At 45.5% G+C, this 26,783-nt stretch overlaps 1 long non-coding RNA gene across 1 annotated transcript; it reads right to left on the bottom strand.

Annotated features, from left to right (window-relative positions):
- Nucleotides 1-24,826, bottom strand: LOC140485491 (uncharacterized). The gene is made up of 3 exons (XR_011962350.1): nucleotides 24,697-24,826; nucleotides 20,757-20,883; nucleotides 1-1,801 (listed from the first exon to the last, which is right to left on the bottom strand). It is a non-coding gene; the product is annotated as an uncharacterized lncRNA (long non-coding RNA).
- Nucleotides 24,827-26,783: the final 1,957 nt, after the last annotated feature.

Raw genomic sequence — 26,783 nt, 5'->3', positions numbered from 1 at the left:
TTCTCTACCAAGTTACTCTTTAGCCCTTTTTGAAACTTGCATAAAGGCTTATGATAATTCAAATATACCATATCCTCTATACCAGTACACCCCTCCTACGCACGTACAATTCTGCCATTTATATTCACACCAACAAATATAATCCAACAGGCTCGTTGCTGCATCAGTCGGCATGGAAACCACTGTCTCACACAGTTACTGTACTGCCCTTGCCATAAGTACATTCAGTGTCCCGACTGTAACCATATTGACATTCCCATCACTGTTTGGTGCCTACAAAAGAATTCCTGATAATGGTTGCTGCTACTTGCTTATTCTCAGCCCTAATTTTCATATTCAGATCTACATGACTGTCTCATTAATGCATTAACCTCATGCTTCCTTCATAACTTGTTGGCTTTTTGCCTAGTCTGCATATTGGGACTGGATTGGGTTGGGATATCTGCACAGCGTGGATGGGTTGGACTGAAGGGTTGGTTTCCATGATGTACATCTCTCTGACTCTATGACTCTATCCAAACAACCCTTCAGTATTCCCTTCCCAGCGATGATCATTCTGCAGCTACATCTCCGGATTGACAGTTGCATCATATCTGTTCACTGTCATTCCTTCTGCCTTATGGTGAATACAGGGAGTCATTCCTCAGTACTGAGTGTTTGAACGGATGGGGAGAGGTTACAGAGATAGGGAGGCTTACAGGGTCTCGAGGATTTCGAGTTAAACAGAGTTACATCTGGGCAAGAATATCTGTGGGACAAAGGTGTTTGGGCATTGGAAGAATTTACAGAGATCGAGGGAGCTGGATTAGATTCTGGAGATAGGGATATGGATGGAGATAGGAAGAGGCAGGCAGACTGAGAGGCACAGACAGGGGGCTATTTCATCTAGGAGAGTATTGTGTACACTAACAGAGATATGGAAGGTCGTCGTGACTGAAGACGTTTACAGATATAAGAAGGCTTCTGGGCTCTGGAGGCTACATAGATAGGAAGGCAATGGAGAATGCCAGGTTAATGGGTTGGAGACAGTTACACAGGTGGAGAGGATTGCACAAACTGAAAGAGGTTCCTGTGGTCGCGAGGGGTATGGTGTTGGGAATGAGGGTGAAATTTATAAGGTCAAGATCAAAGAATTGGAGAAGGATAAGGAGATTACAAATTTTTCACAGCTGAGGAAGGGTTGTAGGAGCTGGAGAAGATTACATAGGTAGGGACGGATGGAGAGGTTAAAGACAAATACATTGACAAGGAAGGTGGTATTGGTGGGAGGAGCTTACAGGGATAGACAGGGCTGTCAGGGTTTACAGGGATGAAGGAATTTAGTATCTACTGGAGAAGGTTAGGGATTAGGGTGTTAGGGACTGGAGAACCTGACAGAGACAGAGACAGAGACACAGAGAATGATGTGGACTAGAGGAGATTCCAAACAGAGGAAGGATTATCGGGACTGGAGAATATTACAGAGATCACTAAAATAGCATGGGCCAGGATTAATGCAAGCGATTCTCTGTGCTGTCACATTGAAGACCAGTACAGAAGAGGCGAAAGCAGGACCCTCACAAGATGGTGGAAATGAAGCCTAGAATGTTGTTGTTCCTTATCCAGCTCTGTATCTATGTCCAGTCTTCCAGGTCCGAATATAGAAGTCTACTACCTCCACCCTGTGCTGTTCACTGTGAGTGATCTTACTGGCTGCAGGAAATACTGAAGGCTCCAGTTCTCCCTCTCCATCTGTCGCTGGCTATCCAACCAGTTTCAATGACGTGATGGATGAGACAGGAGTTAGGAACATCCTGATTACCTGCATGAGACAGAAATAGACAGAATGGGAAATTAGACTGATGCAATGAGGATAATTCATGCAGAGTGGCGCTGAGTCCAGCAGAGATCTCGATAATCCCAGTCTGCATCCCTTGCCTGTGCTGCTGCATCTCTCTGGAATGGACAATTCTGTTGACTCAGGATCTCAGACCATCTGTAAGAGGCAGAAATGCTGACAGAGGCAGTAGATAGACTGAAACAGCGAGGGATACCACACAGAGAGATACTGAGTGATAGCACATTATTAGACACTGTATTAAAAGGGAATTGTTTGAATCTGTAACAAAGGCACTGGGATAATTGTGAGGGGATTCAACCTTCCTATCTCATCATCTCTTTGGCAGTGGCTTACAGACGAGGCTGACTCTCTCCCACTCTCAGTGGGGGTGGGGGAGTCTGGAGTTGTCTGTACAGACTGATGTGGCCTTCCACAGACTCTGTTACACTTGAGGCAGAAGGTGGACATGGAAAGGGGGTGGGTGGGGCGTTGATATGACAGCGCGCTCCTTGTGCTGTTTTCTCCTGGATTCCCATTTTCCCCACAGAAAGTCTCGAGGTTCTCGACACCTTCCCAATGCTCCTTCCCACTTCAGACGGTCTTGGCCGATTTGATTAAGAGATGAAAAAGAACCGATCAATTCTGAAGTAACCAACATTTAGAAATGTGGAGGAGTGCAGTAGGAAGAGGAAATATTGTCAGTGTTTAATCAGAGTAGCGGAACAGGGAGAATAGAAGGTGCTGGAGGTGGTGAGAGTGTTACAGTGAGAGGCAAAGGCCTGAACAACGTTACAAAGTCAGTACGGATTGCTGCAGCAAGAGCTGTTTGCAAAGGGAGGGATGGACATATGTATTTTTTATTGATTCATTCACGGCCTAAGGATGTCACCGGTTGGACCAGCATACATTGCCCTCCTGCCAATTTCCCAGAGGCAGCTCAGAGTCAGCCATATTGCTGTGGGACTGGAGTCACATGCGAGTCAGACCAGGTAAGAATGTCAGATATCCCTCCCTAAAGGACGTACGTGAACAAGTTGATTTTTACCAGATAATCAACAATCCTGTACAGATACACCATGACATCCCAACTCCTACTCTCAATGCTCTGCCCAATGAAGGGTAACCCTCCAAAACGCCTGCTTCACCAGCCTGTCTACCCGTGACGCTACTTTCAAAAAACTGTGTACCTGCATCCCTGGGTCACTGATTGACAACAGTACCCAAGGCCCGAACATTAATTGTACAAGTCCAGCCTGGTCTGCTTTACCACAATACAACACTATGCATTTCTCCACCTGTTATTCCTAACCTCACTGGTCCAGCAGTACTGTTGATCCCATTGTCCTCTTCGATAACCCTCTTCACTGTCCACATTATCACCAATTTCAGTCTCACTCACAAAGTTGCTAACCATGGCTCCTGTATTATCATCCAAACTGTTTAAATAAATGATGCACAACAGTGACCAAGCACCGAACCCCACGGCACACCATTGGTCACAGGCCTGCAGTTTGAGCAGCAACCCTCTATGAACACGCTCTGTCTCCTACCATCAATCTGTTTTGTATCCAGTTGGTGAGTACTCCCTGGTTATGTGTGATCTAAACTTACTAACCAGTCTGCCATGCAGAACCTTGTCAAAGGCCTTGATAAAGTTCATGTGGACATCGTGTGCTGCTCTGCTTTGATCTCTCACTTGTCTATCTCCACACTCACATTTGAGGCATGATTTCCCATGCACAAAGCCATGCTGACGATCGTTAATCTGTCCTTACCTTTCCAAAGGCATGACGATCGTTTCTCTCAGAATCTCCTCCAACAAATTACCACCCCTGCATCAGTCTCACTGGTCTATAGTGGCTGTTGATGATGCAAATATCTCTGGGAGGGGCCCTGCAATTTTCTCCCTCGCTTCTCACAAGGCGCTGGGATATATCTGATCATGTCCCAAGGTTTTATCTAACTTTTTGCATTTTAAGACATTCAGCACCTCCTGTTCTCCAATGTGAACTCTTTTCAAGACATCCCTATGTATTTTCCTAAGTTCCCGAGCTTCCATGTCTTTCTCCGTAGTAAATCCGAACACAAAATATTGGTTCAGTATCTCCCCCATCAGCAGTGATTCCACACAGACAGCCTCATTGACCTTTCAGGGGCCCTATTCTCTCACAAGCTAAGTTTTAGCCCCTGTTGAAACTTGTCAAAATGCTTCTGAAATTTCAAATATCGCTCTACCGCAACTAGCCTCCCTCACCCTTATCTATTCTGCATTTACGGTCACACCAAAATATAGAATCCAGATTTAAATTTTACAGATTTAAAAATAAAATCATACATCTCCCATTGTTTCTAAGTATCTAGTTATCATTTATTGTCATATTCTTTATAACACATTCCAGCACGTTCCCGACTTACTGTCAGGCTCACACCGTTTGGTTTCAGACTGACTGCACAAAGGGTTTTGGGAATCCTTGTGAATCAATCTGAAACAGGTAGCTTACAGGATCAGCAGGTCATAGAGAAGGCAAATCAAATGTTGCCATTTATTACAAAGGGAATGGAGTCTAAAAATAGGGAGGCCTTGCTAAAACGATGCAAGGTACAAGTCAGACCACACCTAGATTACAATGAACAGTATGCATCCCCTAAGGAAAGACATTCTTGTATTGGAGGCAGACCAGGGAAGGTTCACTCGGCTGATCCTGGAGATGGCAGGATTTTCCAATGAGAAGAGGTGGAGTAGATTGACCTTGAACCTATTGGGGTTTTGAAGAATGGGAGAGAAATTGAATGAAACATCTAGGATTTGGAGGGGCTTTGACAGGTTAGATGACGTTAAGTTAGAGAGTCGAACAGTACAGCAGAGTAATAGGCCGTGCTGACCATGATGCTATACTAAACTAATCCCATCTGCCTGCACATGGGCGATATCCCTCTATTCTCTGCCTGTTCATGTTTCTGTCTAAATGCCCTTCAAATGTTTGCTCTCGTTGCCACCTCTCCCACCTCCTGAGCAGCTTCGACCTTCTCGGTAAAGACAACTGGCCTCATTCATCTCACTTAAAACTTCTCACTCTCACCTTAAACCGAGGCGCCCAAGTATTTGATATTTCGACATTGGAAGAAGGATTCCAACGATCCACACTATTCACACCTTTCCTAATGCTGTACCCAGTCACCCCTCAGTCTCCGATACTCACGCAAAACAATCCAACTGCGTCCAACCTCCTCACAGTAAACACATTCTCATACAGGTAACACTCTGCCAACCCTCTGTTGCAACCTCCCCAAAACCTTCACATCCTTCCTGTGGTGTGTCAATGAGAACGACACGGAACCTTCCAAACATGGCTGAATGAAGCTTCATTCAGTCACAACATGACATGCAAACGTTTGTACTCAATACGGTGCCCAATAAAGGTAAGCATACCATACTCCCCCTCGACCACCACATCCTGTTGTGTTGTTAATTTTAGGGAGCTATGGATTTGCTTCCAACGTCTCTCTGTTTATCAATGTTTCCAACTAGTCAATTAGTGCACTTCTCTCTTCCATTTGACTTCATAAATGCATCACTTCACACCTGTCCCGATGAAATTCAATTTGCCACATCTCTGCAAAGCGTTCCAGCTGATCTACATACTACTGCAACCTTGAACACTCTTCCTCACTATCCACAATTCCCCTAACTATCCCTAATCATTACATGCCTTTCCAAATGTCGCCTGCAAGATTACCACTCAAACTGCTGACCTTTTCATCTGAATCACAGATATAAATTACACACAGACATCGCAGGACTGATCCTTGTGAAACAGCATTGGCCACAGACGTCCAATCAGAAATTGGCCACTGCACATGCCTCTGTCTACTATCACCAAGAAAATATTGTATCCAACTTACCAACGAGCATGGATTGTGATTTGATTTTCCAGATCTCTCTTGCTATTTGGAAGCTGTCCATTCAAAATGACTCTATAGTTTGATTCCCAGATTAAATTGGTTGTCTCACTAATGCACTGACTGCGTCATTTCTTCACAACAAAACGGGACCTTGTTTGGTTTTTTGCTGATCCTGCCTAAATCCCTACAACCCCTCAATAATCACATCCCAGCGATGGTCATGCTGCAGCCACACCTCCACAATAACAGTTCGATCATATCTGTTCCCTTCAGTTAATGCTGTCATTCCATCTGCCTTGTTGCAAGTGCATGGCGTGTCACCGAGTGAGGGCCTTTGAGGGATGGATAGAGGTCACAGAGTGGGAGAGATGTTTGGTAGCGCAACAATGTTGCAGTGTTAAACATAGTTACAGTTGCTACAGAATGTTCGTTGGAGAAAACATTTTATTGTTTGGAGGAAGTTAGAGAGATAAAGCGTCTTTGATTAGATTCCAGAGATAGGGATGTGTGTAGGTCGGTGGATCGTTACATGGACTATGTTGATCAGGGTGTAGAAACATTCACATGATTCCAGGATGTCGTACATTTAACAACAATTGTGGGATCTGGAGAAAATCACGGTGAGAGGGAGGATGGTATGGACTGGAGAATATTATAGGGAAAGGGTGGGTAGTATGGACTGGAGAATGTGCAAGCACATGGAAGATGATATAAGCTGGAGAATGGTAATGCAATAGAGAGGAGTGTGTGGACTGGAGGATGTTGCACGGACAGGGATGAAGTTGTAGACTGGATACAGTTAGAAGGAGAGATGAATTTATGCACTGGAAGGTATGTCAGAGAAGGTGAGTGGTGTGCATGCTGCAAGATACGACAGGGATAGGGAAGCTTGTAGAGACTGGAGGAGAGAGTGATAGAGAGTCTTGTGAGAGACCAGATTCACTTATGAGCATAGGATGTGGTATAGTGAGCAGAGCCTTTTGCAGATATAAATGAGGATACAATGGCCACAAAGCAGGCACACCTATACATAGGTATATAGGAACTGAAGGAATTGAAGACATTACACATGCTAGGAGTGTTGTATGCAGTGGAGGAGATTAACCTGATAGGGAAGCTTTTAGAGACTCAACAATGTTAGGAAATAATGGGAGTTTCAATGGTGAGAGCAGGTTTCAACAATTTGGAGGATATAGACCTGAAGGAGCTTTGACAGATAGCGATGGCACAGTAAAGGGAATTGTAGTGTCTTCCCTTTCATAAGCAATCCATAAGCACTTAAAACAGCCTGTTTGATGTGCATTATCTCTCGACCATTCATCAGACAGCGCTGCAAATACTTCACTGGCTCTGCCTACCAGTTTAGACAGAACTAGCATTACCCAGAAGACCTCGGGCCACTCTACCTGTCTATGCAATTTTTCAAATGAAATACAGAGTTCCTTGACAGTAGAGTCACAGGTAGTTAGGGTAGCGAAGAAGGCGCTTGGTATACATTCTTTTATTGGTCAGAGTATTGAGTACAGGAGTTGGGAGGTCATGTTGCGGCTGTACAAGACAGTGGTTGGGCCAGTTTTGGAATGCTGCATGCAACTCTCTTCTACTTCCAATCGGAAGGATTTTGTGAAACTTGAAAGGGTCCAGAAAAGATTTACAACAACGTTGCCAGGGATGAGCTATAGGGAGAGTTTGAACAGGTGATGGTTGTTTTTCCTGGAGAGTCAGAGGCTGAGGGTGACCTCATAGAGGTTTATAAAATCAAGAGGGACATGGATAGGGTAAAGAGACAAAGTCTTTCTCCTGGGGTGTGCGAGTCCAGAATTATAGGGTGAGGTTTAGGGTGAGAGTAGAAAGATATAAAAGATAAAAAGGGGCAAAGTTTTCACGCAGAGGATAATACATATATGGAATGAGCTGCCAGAGGAAGTGGTGGAGGCTAGTACAACTGCAACAGTTAAAAGGCATCTGGATGGGTATATGAATAGGAAGGGTTTAGAGGGAGATGGGCCGGGTGCTTGCAGGTGGGACTACATTGGGTTGGGATATCTGATCTGCAGGATGGGACCATGAATGGGTTGTGGAACCTGGAGGATGTTATGATTTGAACCACAGGTAATGTTTGATTGGATCTTTCAGCCAATCTTACAGATGGTACAATTGCAACATTTAAGAAGCATTTGGATGGATATATGATTAGAAAGGATTTGGAGGGAGATAGGCCAGGTACTGGCAGGTGGGACTAGATTGGGTTGGAATACCCTGTCGGCATGGCTGGTTTGGAATGAAGGGTCTGTTTCCATGCTGTACATCTCTATGACTGTAAGATTGACTGAATAGTCCAATCAAAAATTACCTGTGGTTCAAATAATAATATCCTCCAGGTTCCACAAGCCATCCCCTGTCCCATCCTGCAGGTTGAATGAATCCAGGAACCTCTAACTTTCTGCAAGTCCCACGTCCTTTCCGACATTTGTACCATCATCCAGGTTCTGCAGCCCTTCATACCTCGGAACATGGCCCAGACTCTCCAACTCCTCCTTCCTCTGCAATGTTCCCCAGAAGAGCACTGGAGGATGGTGGGGGTTACAGAGGTATGGAGGGACATCAGGACGGGAGGATTTTGCAGACATTAGGAATATATGGACTTGAGGAGGTTTCACAGTTTATGAGTGTTGTAGGGACTGGAGGAACTTACAAAGATTGGGATAGTTTTAGATTGGAGTATTCTGCAGAAAACCTTTACGTAGTTAAAGACAGGATTCTTAGCAGCGTGCAGGAACAAAGGGATCCTGTGTCTCTCAGGTTACCACCCAAGTTGACAGGCTGTTAAGAAGGCGAATGGTGTGTTGGCTTTCATTAGCAGGGGGATTGAATTTAACAGATGTGAGACTTTGCTGCAGCTCTTCAGAACCCCAGTTAGACCACACTTCAAATATTGTGAACAGTTCTGTTCACTTCATTGTAGGGAGGATGTGGAAGCTTTAAAGACAATGCGGAGGAGATTTAGCAGGATGCTGCCTGGACTGGAGGGCATGCCCATAGAAGGTAGGTTGTGGAAGCTAGGGCTTTTCTGATCAGAGTGACGGAGGAAGAATGGTGACTTGTTAGAGGTTTACAAGGGAATGAGAGGGCGAGATAGAGTGGATAACCAGAGACTACTTCCCACGGCAAAATGGCTATCACAAGGGGACATAAGTTTAAGGGAATTGGCGGAAGGTTTAGCTTAGATATCAGAGGGATATGGGCCAGGTGTTGGCACGTAGGACTAGATTGGGTTGGGATGTCCTGTCGGCATGGAAGGGACTGGTACGTTAGTTACACAGAGTGTGGTGGGTGCTTGGAATGGACTGCCAGCCGTGGTAGTAGATTCAGACACATTCCAGACATCTAAAAAACTCTTGAATAGGCACATCAATGATAGTAATATGTAAGGTATGTAGGTTTGTTTCATCTTTAGAGTAGGATAAAAGGTCAGCACAATATTGAGGGCGGAAGGGCTTAACTGGAATGTGCTATTCCATGTTCTAAATAGCAAGGGTTATGATGGCAGCAAGAGGTTTCCGGAAGCGGGAGAGGATGTGATCTGAATTAAGTGACACAAATAGGAGGCGTTGCTAAAGTTGTATGAGGTAACAGAGGCAGCAATGGTCTGATCTGGAGCAGATGACCCAGACTGGGAGAATTGTGGGGACTGGAGGGGCTTTCACAGGGAGGGAGGAGCATAGAGCCACAGGAGGTTACAGAAATGTGGAGAGCTGTCGGGCCGACAGGAGTTCATGGAGATGGGGAGGTTGGGAGGAATGGAACAGTTTACAGGGATAAGAATGTTGGTCGGATGGGGTGTTTTACACAGACAGGAATGTTTCAGGTGAATGGAGCTGATAACAGAGATAAAGTGGGTTGTACAGATTGGAAAAACAAATAGACGTATGGAGGGTAGTCGTGACTGAAGACGTTTATAGACACAGGAAGGCTTAGGTTCTGCAGGTTATTTAGATAAAGAGGGTGCGGAATCAGACAGATTCTCCAAGTGATAAAGACAACAATTTTGGTTGGAGACAGTTTCACAGATTAGGAAGCATTAGTAACCTCCTCCAGTTTGGTCAGAGTGGGAAGGGTTGGAGGGGAGGGTGATGTTTACACATGGAAGAGCTGGAGAAGATTGTGGAAATGAGTAGATGGATGGAGACACTGGAGGAGCTTACATTGACAGGGTGGGTGCTGGCAATGAAAAGATATCACATAGATAGTGGGTCTTGTAGGAACTGTATTGAAAGAGTCACAGACATTGGAATGACTTCTGCAGATTGGGAGTGTTACAGGGACTGAGAGGATTGTAGGGTCTCCACAGATTGATCGTGTCTTTAAGAATATGTAGATACGGAAATCTTAAGCCCAATGTATGCAGCCTTCATTTCAAGACCAGAGCCTTATTATCCCTCATCAGCCAAGGATCCCTAATCCTGCCAGCTTTTCCCTTTAACCCAATGGGTCATACTGGTCCTGGATTCTGGAGATCACACTTTGAAAAGCCTCCCATTTGCCAGTTGTTCCTTTTCCTTCAAACAGACTCACCCAATCGATTAGAATCATACTGTGGAGGTGCCGGTGTCGGACTGGGGGTGTACTAAGTTAAAAATCACCCGACACTCGGTTCCAGTCCAACCAGTTTATTTGAAAGCACTAGATTTCAGAACACTGCTTCTTCATCAGGTGGTTGTGGAGCACAATCCTAAGGTACAGAATTTATAGCAACAGGATGGCAGTGCCATGGAATATAATATCAAACAAATTTAGTTTAAGCCTTTCATCTGTTACAGTGATCACCAGCGCTTCCAAAGCGAGTTGGATTATAACTTGGCATTGTGCAATTTTAAACTCACGGCATTGACGCCTGCCAGATCCTGCAGAATGGCCCCAAACCTGGCCCTGTTCCAGTATTCCTCTTCAATCTGTGGACCTACTGATCATTTTCCATAACTATGTTAAAACGAAGACAGTTGTGGGCACTGGACCCAAAGTGCTCTCTGAATGACAGTTCTGTCAATTGCCCGACCTCATTTTCTGAGGGGAGTTCAAGTGTTGCACCCGCCTGAGTAGAGTAGGGCCCTCTGCATATTGATTTAGGAACCTTCCTTGGACACATTTGAAAAATTGCCCTCCGTCCAGGTCTTTTTATACTCGAGGTGGCCCAGTCAATACAGGGAATATTAAAATCTCCAGCCTGCACTCCTCTATAATTCCTAGAGTTATCTGCAATCTCTCTACACAGCTGCTCCTCTGGTATCTGTTGGGTCTATAACAGTCTACAATACAGTCCCAACAAAATGACCATCCCCTTCTTTCTAACTTCTAACCATGTGGAATTTTAAATGAATATATGTTTTAAAAATTGGAATTAACAATCCATAAATAAGTATTGATAAAAATCCAAACACTTGACCTTCAGAGAAAGACAACAGTTCAATCTCATGTGGTCTGCACGACATCCCCACAGCAAAGTATTTGCCTCTCAATGACCCTGTGAAATGGGCGAGCCAGCTGCTTAGCTCAAGGACAGCAAGGGATGGGCAATAAAGGCTAGTCAGCGAGAGACACCCACATCCCATACCTGATTTTTTTAAAAATCCATTCAGATTGGTCCCAGTGGAACAATGTCCTGGCCAATCACGTTGTTGGATTAATGGACTGGGCTTTAAACTGAGAGAGGATGCAGGGACAGGCTTCAGGTGAAAGCAGCTTTCCAAATCCAAAGAGAAAACGTGAAGCATCAGAGCAGCGTGGGATTGTGACCGAAGACAACAGAAAGGAACAGGATGGGACAAAGTTTAACTAAAACTGTAGATCAGCAAATTGATTTGTGACAGGAAATTGTGGGAACGAGTAAATTATGTTTTTTCATTAATGGACAAAGACTCTGCAACAAGGTAGATGGATTTGTGACACAGAGATAAGAGATTTAGACACCAGAGAGATGTGGTTACAGGGGGAACAAAAGGTGGAACATCATTTGCACATTCTCCCCGTGTCTGCGTTGGTTTCCTCCGGGTGCTCCGGTTTCCTCCCACAGTCCAAAAATGTGCAGGTTAGGTGCATTGGCCATGCTAAATTGCCCGTAGTTTCAGGTAAAGGGGTAAATGTAGGGGTATGGGTGGATTACGCTTCGGCGGGTCGGTGTGGACTTGATGGGCCGAAGGGCCTGTTTCCACATTGTAAGTAAACTAAAGTAAGTAAACTAAACTAAATATAAATATTCAATAGATCACAACGTTGTGCAAATTCAGGCAAAATGGACGACGCTAACAATAATGGGTAACAAAGGCATTACAGAGAAAGCATTTGGCATCAGATCATGAAGTAGAGTCTGTCTGAATGTAAATTCTGGCTACTACTTGCCGAGGACACACAGCAGAACCAGTTTTATGCGCGGAACAGCATTTCATGGCTCGTTACTGCAATAAATAGGAATTCATTGCAATTTTTAATAAATGCATGGTGAACATTTAGTGAAACGTCAATATTCGCAAAGTCTGGGACAATCACACTGACAACAGTGATATTGGAAGAGGAGTTCAAAGAATTTTTTTCAGTGTTTCTTAGAATAACACATTGTGCAACTGGCGAGGGACGTAACTGTCTCAGAGAGACTGTTGCGTGATAAAACTTAGTGAATGAGTAATGACACCTGGAGAGATCCTCTGGGAAATTGTGATAAAGTCCAGTTTAAAGAAATATAAAGTTTTAAAGTGAAACACAGAAAGGACAAGCTACAACTAGAAACAAAAGTAGCCAGTTACATGAGTTGGAGAGGAGAACTGACCAAGATAAACAGGTTAAACACACTGAAATGTGTGTCTGGAAATGAACAGTGGAAAATATTTGAAGGAACAGTGTAAAATACTCAACAAAAGGACATTCCACTGAAACAGATAAAAACTCAGCAAGAAATCCCCACCAGTCCCTCACTCAGGACAAAATGGATCATATTCGATTATGAGGCTGTGAAGATCACCACAAAGTACTTAAAATCCTGAAGTGAGAGAGAGTTGTAGAGTAAGTTTTAAAGGGATTGCAATGGGTCTGCTAGCAGGAGGGGGGCAATGGGAAGGGGAATCGTTGCCAAGGTTTATTGACACGATACGAAGATGGAGAGGTGAAGGTGCTGGAGGTGGTGAGAGTGTTACAGAGAGTGGTCAGGGCCTGAACGGTGTTACAAAGCTATTACAGATTGCTGCAGCTGGAGGTGTTTGCAGAGATAGGGAGTGATATATGTATTATTATTTATTCATTCATGGAATGAGAATGTCACTGATTTGACCAACATTCTTTGCCCCACTGCTAATTACCCAGAGTATAGCACAGAGTCAGCCATATTGCTGTGGGTCTGGTGTCACGTGCAGGCCAGACCAGGTTAGAATGTCAGATGTTCTTCTCTGAAGGACGTAAGTGAGCCAGATGAGTACTTCCTACTGGTCAACAATGCTTTTATGGTGGCCTCATCAATGTCCTGTACAGCCACAACATGACATCCCAACTTCTACTCTCAATGCTCTGCCCATAGAAGGTAACCATCCCAAACGCCTGCTTCACCAACCTGTCTACCTGTGACACCACTTACAAAGAACTGTCTACCTGCATCCCTGTGTCTCTGACTGACAACACTACCCAGGGCCCGAACATTAACTGTACAGGCCCCACCCTGGTTTGTTTCACCAAAATGGAACACCTCACATTTATCTAATTAAACTTTAATATGCGATTCTTCAGCCCATTATCCCAGTGTACTATTCGTCCTATTGTATCATAGATAACTTTCTTCACTGTCCACTTTACCAACAATTTCAGTGTCACTCAAAAAACTTACCACAAAACCAATATTCCCATCCAAACCATTTATCCAAATGACAAACAACAGGGGACCCACTCCACCACTGGTCACATGTCTCCAGTCAGAAAAACAACATGTCTCTCATCACCCTCTGTCTCCTACCATCAAGCCCAATTTGGTATCCAGTTGACTAGCTCCTCCTGAATGCCATATCCTTTTACATTGATCGGAGTTTATTACCCAGTTTACCATACAGAATGTAGAACACAGAACAGTACAGCACAAGACTCTTCGGCCATGATGCCATGCCCATCTTTTACCTGACTGTAAGATCAAACTAACTTACTACCCTTCATTTTGCCCATCCAAGAGTCTGTTAAAATGTCCCGTTACACCCACCCACCACTCTCTGTGTGAAGAACCTCCATCTGAGATCTCCCCTTACCCATCCTCCAATCACCTTACAATTATGCCCCCTTGTACCATGTATGCCATGGGATAAAGAGGTCTCTCACTGTTCACTCTATCTTTGCCTCACACCATCTTGTTCACCTCTACCAAATCACACCACACTCTTCTTCACTCCAATGAGAAAATCCTTAGCTCCCTCAACCTTTCTTCATAAGACATGCCCTCCAGTCCAGGTAGCATCCTGGTAAATCACCTCTTTACCCTCTCTAAAGCTTCCACATCCTTCCTGTAATGAAGGGACCAAAACTGAACACAATATTCTAATTGGGATCTAAACAGGGCTGTATAGAGCTGCAGCATAACCTCATGGCTTTAAAACTCAATCCCCCAGCTAATGAAAGCCAATACAACATATTCTTTCTTAACAACACTATCAGCTTGGTGGCACATTTGATGGATCTCTAGCCATGAAATCCAAGATCCATCTGTTCCTCCACACTATTCAGAATTCTGCCTTTACCCCTGTATTCTGCATTCAAGTCTCACCTTCTAAAATGGAGCACTTCACACTTTTCCAGACTTGACTTCATCTGCCACTTCTCAGCCCAGCTCTACATCCTGTCAATGTCCCATTGCAACCTCCAGCAGACATCCAAACTATTCACCATTCCACCAACCTTCGTGTCATTGGCAAACTTACTTACCCACTCTTCCACTCACACATCCAAGTCATTCATAAAATCACAAAGAGCAGAGATTTTTTGACCTCTCCCTGCAGCAAACCACTGGTCACTGAGCTCCAGGCTGAATGATTTCCATCTGTCATCATCCTCTGTCTTCTATGGGCCAGGAATTCTGTATCCAGACAGGCAGGTTTCCCTGTATCCCATGCTCTGTACTTTCTCAATGAGCCGTAAATGTGTTTTGCCACATTCTCAAAGGATTCAATAAGATTTGTGAGGCATGACCTGTCCCTTACAAAGTCATGATGACTTCCTCTAATCAAACTATGGTTTTCCAAGGAATCATAAATCCTGTCTCCCAGAGTCCTCTCCAACAATCTGCACATCACAGACAGGAGACTGACAGGTCTGTGATTCCCAGGATTATCTCTATTCCCTTTCTTGAACAACGCATGGCTGATTCACCTAACCTGCACATCTTTGGGTTGTGGGTGGAAACCGGAGCACCTGTCGGAAACCCACACAGACATGGAGAGAATGTGCAAACTCCACACAGACAGTCGCCTGGGGCTGGAATTGAAATCGCGTCCCTAGTGCTGTGAGGCAGCAGTGCTAACCACTGAGCCACCGTGCTGCCCCATGTAACTCTCTAGAGCCCTGATTCTGATCCTTGGTTCCTCAAACATAAGAAAGCTTCCTTCTTACTCTTGACTAGATGTTCTACATCCCTTGGAAAATTATCAAATGCTTTGCTGAAGTTCATGGAGACAATGCTGAGTGCTCTGCCTTCATCTATTTCTTAGCCAACTCCTCGAAGAGTCAATCCGATTTGTGAAACATGGTTTTCCACACACAAAGCCATGCTGACTATCTCTAATCAGCCCTTGCCTTTCCAAATTTATGTAGCTCCTTTCTCTCAGAATCTCCTCCAACAACTTACCCAGCACTGGGCTCACTGGGCTGTGATTTCCTGGCTGCTCCCTGCAGCCTTTAAATGATGGAACAGCATCAGCCACCCTCCAGTCTTCAGGTAACTCATTGTGTCTGTTGATAATATAAATATCTCTGTAAGGGATACTGCAATCTCTTCCCCAGAATCCCACAATATTCTAGGATCGACCTAATAAGCGACTGAGGATTGATCTACCTTTATTTGTTTTAAGATTCCAGCACTTTCTCTTCTCTGTTGAGGATTCTTTCCAAGACATCACTATTTATTTCCCCACGTTCCCGAGCTTCCATGTCTTTCTCCACAGTAAATATTGACAACACTTTTTTGTCTAATATCTCACCCACCTCCTGACAGTTAAGGTGCCCTATTCTCTACCAATGTTACTCTTTAGCCCTTATTGAAACTTGTATAAAGGTTTCTGAAAATTCAAATGAACCGTATCCTCGGTACAACCACCCCTACACCCGTATCTATTCTACCATTTATATTCTCACCAATAAAAATAAAATCCAACAGATTCAAAAACACATTCTCTTTTTCTTAAAAGCATTTATAAGGGTCCAGTTATTGTTCATTGACATATCCTTTCAAACATATTTCAGCTCCCGACCTACTGTCAGGTTAACATTGTTTGCTTTCAGACTGGCAGCAGAAAGGGTTATGGGAGTTCGTGTTTATCAATCTGAAAAAGGTAGCTTACAGGTTCAACAGGTAATAGATGTTTTGGAAATAAGGAGGGTCGTGGGGATTGAAGGACATTATGGAGATAGGGAGTGATGTGGGGACTGTATGAGATTATGGATACAGAGAGTGCAGTGGTGACTGAAGAACTTTATGGAGATAGGGAGTGCTGTGGGGGCTGAAAGGGTCCAAAGAGATCTGCAGGGCTGTTGGGCCTGAAGGAGGTTGCACAGATCAGGAGGATCATGGGGATTGAAGGAGGTTACTCTGAATGGGAGGGTTGTTGGGTCAGGATGAGATTATGGAGATAGGGAGGGTCGTGGGGTCTTTTGGAGGTTATGGAGTTGGGGAGGTTTGTGGGGAATGATTCAGATTACATGGATAGGAAGAGTCGTGGGGACTGAAGGAGTTTATGGAGAGAGGGAGGGCTGTGGGGACTGAAGGAGGTTATATAGATAGTAAGTTTATAGAGAAGCACAGGAAAGAAAAGCAGGTATCAGCCATTTGACCACAGAGTCAGTCCCACCATTCAATATGATCACGACTGATCATTACCCCAGTACAGTATTCCTGCTTTCACACCTTACTCTGATATTATAGTGACTACTGGCATTTAGTGATAAAGCGGGCTGTAGTAACTGGGACAGGGGTGTGGGGTGTGGTGGTGTCTTACAGAGATAGGGAGGGTTGTGGAAGCTGGGACAGGTGACAGATACAGGGCAAGTTTGAGGAATGGGAGGAATTTACAGGGATTTGGAGAATGCAGGGATGGGCCGTGGTAACAATCACAGGGAGGATTTTGGGAGCTCGATCTGAGACGGGTCCAGCTGAGAACAGAAGGGAGTCAAACAGTCAGGACAGACAGGGACAAGGTAAGACTAATACATTAAACTGCATTTATTTCAATGCAAGGGGCCGAACAGGGAAGGCAGATTAACTCAGGGCATGGTTAGGAACATGGGATTGGGATCTCATAGCAATTTCAGAAACATCGCTCAGGGATGGGCAGGGCTGGCAGCGTTATGTTATAGGATACAAATGCTACAGGAAGGATAGAAAGGGAGGCAAAAGAGGAGAGGGAATTACATTTTTGATAAGGGATAGCATTACAGCTGTGCTGAGGGAGGATATTCCCAGAAATACATCCAGGGAAGTTATTTGGGTGGAACTGAGAAATAAGAAAGGGATGATCACCTTATTAGGATTGTATTACATACCCCCCCAATAGTCAAAGGGAAATTGCCAAACAAACTTGTAAGGAGATCTCAGCTATCTGTAAGAATAGGAGGGTAGGTATAGTAGGGGATTTTAACTTTCCAAACATTGACTGGGACTGACATAGTGTTAAAGGTTTAGATGGAGAGGAATTTCTTAATTGTGTACAAGACAATTTTCTGATTCAGTATGTGGATGTACCTACTAGAGAAGGTGCAAAACCTGACCTACTGTTAGGAAATAAGGCAGGGCAGGTGAGTGAGGTGTCAGTGGGGGAGCACTTTGGGGCCAGCGACCATAATTCTATTTGTTTTAAAATAGTGATGGAAAAGGATAGACCAGATCTAAAAGTTGATGTTCCAAATTGGTGAAAGGCTAATTTTGACAGTATTAGGCAAGATCTTTTGAAAGCTGATTGGAGGCAGATGTTCGCAGCTAAAGGGATGGCTGGAAAATGGGAAGCCTTCAGAAATGTGATAACAAGAGTCCAGAGAAAGTATATTCCTGTCAGGGTGAAAGGGAAGGTTGACAAGTATTGGGAATTCTGGATAACTAAAGAAATTGAGTGTCTGGTTCAGAAAAAGAAGGAAGCATATGTCAGGTATAGACAGGATAGATCGAGTGAATCCTTAGAAGGGTATAAAGGAAGTAGGAGTATACTTAAGAGGGAAATCAGAAGGGCAAAACGCAGACATGAGATAGGTCTGACAAATAGAATTAAGGAGAATGCAAAGGGTTTTACAAATATATTAAGGAAAAAAGAGTAACTAGGGAGAGAATAGGGCCCCACAAAGATCAGCAAGGCGGCCTTTGTGTGGAGTCACAGATGATGGGGGAGATATTAAATGAATATTTTGCATCAGTATTTACTGTGAAAAAGGATATGGAAGATATTGACTGTAGGGAAATAGATGGTGACATCTTGCAAAACGTCCAGATTACAGAGGAGAAAGTACTGGATGTCTTGAAACGGTTAAAGGTGGATAAATCCCCAGGACCTGATCAGGCGTACCCGAGAACTCTGTGGGAAGCTAGAGAAGTGATTGCTGGGCCTCTTGCTGAGGTATTTGTATCATTGATAGTCACAGGTGAGGTGCCAGAAGACTGGAGGTTGGCAAAAGTGGTGCCACTGTTTAAGAAGGGTGGTAAAGACAAGCCAGGGAACGAGAGACTGGTGAGCCTGAACTCAGTGGTGGGCAAGTTGTTGGAGGGAATCCTGAGGGACAAGATGCACATGTATTTGGAAAGGCAAGGACTGATTAGGAATAGTCGACAGGGCTTTGTGCGTGGGAAATCATGTCTCATAAACTTGATTGAGTTTTTTGAAGAAGTAACAAAGAATATTGAGGAGGGCAGAGTGATAGATGTGATCTATGTTGACTTCAGTGAGGCATTCGACAAGGTTCCCCATGGGAGGTTGATGAGCAAGGTTAGAACTCATGGAATACAGGGAGAACTAGCCATTTGGATACAGAACTGGCTCAAAGGTAAAAGACAGAGAGTGGTGGTGGAGGGTTGTTTTTCAGACTGGAGGCCTGTGACCAGTGGAGTGCCACAAGGATCAGTGCTGGGCTCTCTACTTTTTGTCATTTACAGAAATGATTTGGATGACAGCATAAGAGGTATAGTTAGTAAGTTTACAGATGACACCAAAATTGGAGGTGTAGTGGACAGCGAGGAGGGTTACAACAGATGGGCCAATGGGCTAACTGGCAGATGGAGTTTAATTCAGATAAATGCGAGGTGCTGCATTTTGGGAAAGCAAGTCTTAGCAGGACTTATACATGTAATGGTAAGGTCCGAGGGAGTGTTGCTGACCAAAGAGACCTTGGAGTGCAAGTTCATAGCTCCTTGAAAGTGGAGTCGCAGGTAGATAGGATAGTGAAGGTGGCATTTGGTATGCTTTCCTTTATTGGTCAGAGTATTGAGTACAGGAGATGGGAGGTCATGTTGCGGCTGTACAGGACATTGGTTTGGCCACTGTTGGAATATTTTGTGCAATTCTGGTCTCCTTCCTATCGGAAGAATTGTTATGAAAGTTGAAATGGTTCAGAAAAGATTTACAAGGATGTTGCCAGGATTGGAGGATTTGAGCTACAGAGAGAGGCTGAACAGGCTGGGGCGGTTTTCCCTGGAGCTTCGGGGGCTGAGGGGTGACCTTACAGAGGTTTACAAAATTATGAGGGGCATGGATAGGATAGGATAAATAGACAAAGTCTTTTCCCTGGGATCAGGGAGTGCAGAACTCGAGGGCATAGGTTTAGGGTGAGAGGGGAAAGATATAAAAGAGACCTGAGGGGCAACATTTTCACGCAGAGGGCGGTATGTGTATGGAATGAGCTGCCAGAGGATGTGGTGGAGGATGGTACAATTGCAACATTTAAGAGGCATTTGGATGGGTATATGAATGGGAAGGGATATGGGCCGGGTGCTGGCAGGTGGGACTAGATTGGGTTGGGATATCTGGTTGGCATGGACGGGTTGGACCGAAGGGTCTGTTTCCGTGCTTGTACATCTCTATGACTCTATCACTCATAGAGGTTATAGAAATAAACTGTGTGGTCGCGTCTGGAGGAGATTAAAGGTATAATGGTTTGTAGTTACCAAATGAAATTACATCATTCGGGACCAGCAGAGTTTACAGAGACTGAGTACATTTTAGAAACAGGAAGAGTTCATAGTCATCATTAGAAATGCAGAAACTAATTTATGAGAGAAGCAGGATCACTCTGCTTTGTGCCCAGAGACAAGGAGGAGTCTACCAGCTGGAGGAGGTTAAGAAGGTACAGAGCTTTTTTGTGGTCATGACGGGGAAGGTTACAGAGATCATGAAGGTCGTAGGAGTTCAAAAAAGTCACAATGACAGGGAGGTTTTTCAGGTCTGGAAAAGACTACACTGACCAGGATTGTTTAAGGAACTGAGGAGTTGTTTTTCTTCAGTTAAGGAGAGATGTGACAGAACCCGGGATTCAAGGCAAAAGCAGAAACTTGGAGAGTCGTAGTGGTAGGAGGAGCTTACAGGGATAGGCAGGATTGTTAGGGCTGATCGAGATAGGGGAAGTGGTATCGATGAAACAGACAATGGAGAAACTGACAAACACAGGGAGGGTTGTGTGAACAATGAATTTACAGACAAGATGGTGATAATGAAGCCTGAGAATTTTCTCATGTTCCTTGCCCAGCATTGTTCCTACATCATGCCCTCAGGGTCTGAATTAAAGTCCACTAACTCCTCCCTGTGCTGTTTACTGTGAGTGATCTTACCGGCTGCAGGATTTACTGAAGGCTCCAGATCTCCCTCTCCGTCTATCTGGCTGACCAACTGTCTTCAATGTGGTGATGGACGAGACAGGAATTGGAAATTCTGCTGAGTCAGGGACATCAGGAATACCTACAGAAGACAGAGAAGTGGACAGAATGGGAAATTAGACGAATGCAATGAAGGTTACACATGGAGAATGGCACTGAGTCCCACAGAGATCTGGACATTCCCAGTCTCCATCCATGGCCTGTGCAGTTGCTTCCCTCTGGAGTGGAGAATGCTGTTGGCTCAGGATCTGGAGTAGCTGCAAGAGCGAGAGACACTGACAGAGGCAGCAATTAGACCCACACAGTGAGGGATATCACATGGAGAGAGACAGTGATATCACCAGAGTGCAGGAATGTATCAGGATCACACAATGGTATCATCAGAAGTGGTTCTGACCAGTGAGCACTGCTACCAGTACTCAGGGAGGACTGAGCTATTTTATTGGGATAGGCTCCTCTGGTACCAGGATTATGCAGTGTGCTATAAATGGACACAGATGAGAAGGGGGACAGGTCTGAGGTGAATTGAAATTCCCAAGTCCAAAGAGAAAGGTTGAAATATTGGAACACCATGGAGATGTGAATGAAGACCAAAAGAAAGAAACAGTAAGGGACTGAGTTTAATTAAAATACGACATTGTCAAATAGATTTGTGACAGGAAATTATTGGTTAAAATATAATAAATGCCATTTCTGCCCCTCACAATTCCTCATACACCACAAGTGACATCACTTCCGCCCCTCACATCATCGCTGATGTCACACACTCAGTGACTTCCATACCCCCCCCCCACTGCCGTGTTTGCCACCACTTCCGCCCCCACCAACGCCACTCATCTGCATTCTGCTGGCACCACCCCAGGTCCCACCATCACCATCCCTGCCCCCAGAACCCTTAGGGGAACACCACCCCTGCTCATGACTCCATCCCCATTCCCCCTAACACCACACCTACTCCAGTTACAGGCTCCGTCACCTCCCCCAGCTCCACACCTACGCCTGGTCCCAGCTCCCAGTCCTGCTGAGTTTTCACCATTCCCCCTGACCTCCCCCTCACTGAGGACGAATGATCAGTCCTCAGCAAAGGCCTCACCTTTATCCCCCTCCGTCCACACATCAATGAATTTAATACACGCCGTGACATCGAACACTTCTTCCACCACCTAGGCATCAGAGCTTACTTTTACAATGAAGACTCCCACCTATTTTCTGAGGATCCCTTTGCCGGCCTCCAATACACTCTATCCACCTGGACACCCCGCGCTGGCCTATTACCTGTCTTCGATTTCTTCATTTCCAACTTCCACCGAGACATTAACCGCCTCAACCTATCTCCCCCCTCCCCCACTCCAACCTCTCACCCTAACAACGTGCAGCCCTCCACTTCCTCTGCTCCAGTCGCGACCTCACCATCAAACCAGCAGATAAAGGGGGTGCAGTGGGAGTCTGGTGCACTGACTGAAGCCATGATGCCAACTCAAAGACACCTCCTCCTACCACCCCCTCTACCATGACCCACCACCCATCACCAAACCGTCAACTCCCAGACCATACAGAACCTCATCACCTCAGGAGGAGATCCCCCACCCACAGCTTCCAACCTCATTGTCCGGGATCCACACTGCCCGGTTCTATCTCCTTCCCAAGATCCACAAGCCTGACCACCCTGGCCGACCCATTGTCTCAGCATGCTCCTACCCCACCGAACTCATGTCTGCCTACCTTGACATTGTTCTATCCCCCAGTTCAGGAACTACCCACATTCATTCGAGACACCACCCACACCCTCTACTCCTCAAAGACTTCCGTTTCCCCAGCCCCCAACGCCTCATCTTCACAATGGATATCCAATCCCTCTACACCTCCATCCACCATGACCAGGACCTCCAAGCCCTCAGTTTCTTCATCTCCCGACGTCCACAACAGTACCCTTCCACTGACACTCTCATTTGTTTGGCTGAACTTGTCCTCACCCTTAACAATTTTTCCTTCAAATCCTGCCACTTCCTCCAGACCAAAGGGGTAGCCATGGGCACCCGTTTGGGCCCCAGCTATGCCTGTCTCTTTGTTGGCTACGTAGAACAGTCCATCTTCCGTAGTTACAATGGCACCACTCCCCACGTCTTCCTCCGCTACATTGATGACTGCATTGGCACCACCTCGTGCTCCCTCGAGGAGTTTGAGCAATTCATCAACTTCACCAACACATTCCACCCTGACATTAAATTTACCTGGACCTTCTCTGATACCTCCCTCCTCTTCCTGGACCTCTCAATCCCCATTAATGACAACCGACTTGACACCGACATTTTTTACAAACCTACCGACTCCCACAGCTACCTAGATTACATATCTTCCCACCATTCCGCCTGCAAAATTCCCAACCCCTATTCCCAATTCCTCCGCCTCTGCCGTACCTGCACCCAGGAGGGCCAGTTCCACCACAGAACACACCAGATAGCCTCCTTCTTTAGAGATCAGAATTTCCCTTCCCACGTGGTAAAAGATGCCCTCCAACGCATCTCGTCCACATCCCGCACCTCCACCTTCAAACCCCACCCCTCCAACTGTAACAAGGACAGAACGCCCCTGGTGCTCACCTTCCACCCAACAAACCTTCCGCAAAGACCATTCCCTCCGTGACTACCTGATCAGTTCCACGCTCTCCAAAAAAACAACCTTCAATCCTGGCAACTTCTCCTGCCACTGCAGGAATTGCAAAACCTGCGCCCACACCTCTCCCCTCACCACCATCCAAGGCCCTAAAGGAGCTTTCCACATTCAAAGTTTTACCTGCACATCCACCAGTATCATTTATTGTATCCGTTGCTCCCGATGTGGTCTCCTCTACATTGGGGAGACAGGACACCTCCTAGCAGAGCACATTAGGGAACATCTCTGGTACACCTGCACCAATCAACCCCACCGCCCTGTGACCCAACATTTCAACTCCCCCTCCCACTCTGCCGAGGACATGCAGGTCCTGGGCTTCCTCCACCGCCACTTCCTCACCACCCGACGCCTGGAGGAAGAACGCCTCACCTTCAGCCTCGGAACACTTCAACCCCAGGGCATCAATGTGGACTTCACCAGTTTCCTCATTTCCCCTTCCCCATCTCACCCCACCTCCAGCCCTTCCAGCTCAGCACCGCCCTCATGACCTGTCCTAATTGCCTATCTCCTTTCCCACCTATCCATTCCACCCTCCTCTCTGACCTATCACCCCATCCTCACCCCTATTCACCTATTGTACTCTTTGCTACCTTCCTCCACCCTCCTCTCTGACCTATCACCTTCTTCCCCACCCCATTCACCTATTGTACTCTATGCTACTTTCTCCCCATCCCCACCCCCCTCTCTTATTTATCTCCCCACTCTGCAGGCTCCCGGCCTCTGTTCCTGATGAAGGGCTTTTGCCTGAAACGTCGATTTTCCTGCTCCTCGGATGCTGCCTGACCTGCCGTGCTTTTCCAGCACCACTCTAATCTAGACTCTGGTTTCCAGCATCCGCAGTCCATGTTTTTACCTTATTGGAGGAGGAGACTACCGAGATAAGGCATGTTGTAGGCACTGAACCAAGTTACAAGGATAAGGATGGTAGTCTGGAATGCAGCACAATTCAAATATGTGGAGGGACTATCGGGAAGGGAGGAGGTTACAGCGATAGGATCTGTTATAGGAATTAAAAATTATTGAAGACACCGGACCACAAGACATGCCATAGATACACTGTTGCAGAGTAGTGAGTTTTAATATAACAGAACTTACATTGGGGTGATGATTGAGCCTGGGGTGTGTGTGTACTGTGCTCCAGCACTGTATCTGTCATGTTGTGTTAACAGATGTTTGGAGCCCTCTCATTGTTCCTTGCTCTGTGCACTGTGGGTGACCTTACCTCACTACAGGATTTATTGAAGGCTCCAGATCTCCTTTCCCTTTGTCTCTCTCTGGCAGACCAACTGCATTCAATGAGGTGATGGACGATCCACCCAGCAGCTGGGAAAGCTATTGAGTCAGGAGTTTCCTCAGTACCTACAGGAGACAGAGAAATAGACAGAATGGGAAATTAAACAGATGCAGTGAAGGTTACAAATGGAGAATGGCACAGAGTCCCACAGAGATCTGGAAAATGGAGCGATATTAAGTAATCGTCCCAGATTGCTGGAAAATGTCAGGATCACACAATTGTGTCGGAAGAATGGGTTTAGCTTCATGATGCCCTGGTATCAGTGCTCAGGGATGAGCACCCAGTGAGCAGGTGAAGTGATGGCCTAGTGGGAGTATTGCGAGAGAATGGATCCAAAACCTCAGCTAATGTTCAGGGGAGGCAGGATTGAATCCCGCCATCTGAAAAGGGGACATTTGAAAGCAATAATTTTAAAAATAATAATTAACAATCCACAAATAAGTATGAAACCATTATTGATGTACAACAAATCCAAACACTTGTCCTTTCGAGAAGGACATCTTCCCATCCTCACGTGGTCTGCACGACATCCCCACAGCAAAGGGTTTGCCTCTCAATGACCCTCTGAAATGGCCGAGCAAGTCACTCAGTTCAAGGGCTTCTCGGACTGGGCAAGAAAGGCTGGTCAGCCAGAGATTCACACATCCCATACCTGATTTTTAAAAATAAGCTATTAGGATGGTCCCCCTGGAACTGTGCTGGGAGCAGCGTCCTGGCCGATCATGTTGGTAGGTTTATGGACAGGGAATTAAACTGACAGAGAGGATGCAGGGACAGGATTCAAGTGAAAGGATCTTTCCAAAACCACAGAAGAAAGGTGAAGTATGGGAGCAGCATGGGAATGTGACTGAAGACAAGCAGAAAGGAACAGGAGGGGACAGAGTTTAACTAAAATTTTTACGTTGAGGGCGGCACGAGGGCACAGTGGCTAGCACTGCTGCGTCACAGCACCAGACACCCGGGTTCAATTCCCGCCTCAGGCAACTGTCTGTGTGGAGTTTGCACATTCTCCCCATGTCTGCGTGGGTTTCCTCCAGGTGCTCCGGTTTCCTCCCACAGTCCAAAAAGTTGCAGGTTAGGTGAATTGGCCACGCTAAATTGTCCGTAGTGTTAGGTAAGGGGTAAATGTAGGGGTATTGGTGGGTTGCGCTTCGGCGGGTCGGTGTGGACTTGTTGGGCCGAAGGGCCTGTTTCCACACTGTAAGTAATCTAATCTAAAATTGTACATCAGCAAATAGATTTGTGACGGAAAATTGTGGAAGAAAATATATTATGTTTTTTTTAAACGGAAAACGTTGCTGCAATATGGTCGATGGATTTGTGACACAGAGATAAAAGAGATTTAGACACCAGGGCCACCATGATTTCATGCCAACCTTTTATCCAACTGTAAGATCAAAATAAACTACATACCCTTCATTTTACTATTATCCATGTATCTGTCCAAGAGTCTATTAAATGTCCCAGATGTGCCTAATTTTACTACCACCTTTGGCAGTCCATCCAACCATCTACCATTCTCTATCCTCTTATCCATCCTCCATTCACCTTAAAATTACACCCCCTTGTAATAGCCATTTATGCCAAAGGAGGAAAAGTCTTTGACAATTCACTCTCTCTGTGCCTCTTATCATCTTGTTCACCTCCACAAAGTCGCCCCGCCCCCTACTTCACTCCAATGAAAAAAGCCTTAGCTCCCTCACCTTTTTTTGTAAGAACTGCCCTCCATTCCAGGCAGCATCTTGGTAAATCTCCTGTGTACGCTCCCTAAATCGTGCACATCCTTCCTGTAAACAGGGGACCAGAACTGAACACAATATTCCAAGTGTGGTCTCACCAGGACGCTATAAAGATGCAGTAAAACCTCACGGCTCTTACAGTCAATCCCCTTCTAAGGGGAGCCAACACAACATGTGCCTTTTTAACAACCCTACCAATGTGTGTGGCGATTTTGAGGGATCTATGGACACGGACCCCATGATCTCTCTGTTCCTCCGCACTGCCAAGTATTCTGC

This window comes from Chiloscyllium punctatum, chromosome 14, assembly GCF_047496795.1.
Source record: "Chiloscyllium punctatum isolate Juve2018m chromosome 14, sChiPun1.3, whole genome shotgun sequence".
NCBI classification, from domain to species: domain Eukaryota; kingdom Metazoa; phylum Chordata; class Chondrichthyes; order Orectolobiformes; family Hemiscylliidae; genus Chiloscyllium; species Chiloscyllium punctatum.
This window is presented reverse-complemented; position numbering and strand designations above follow the sequence as displayed.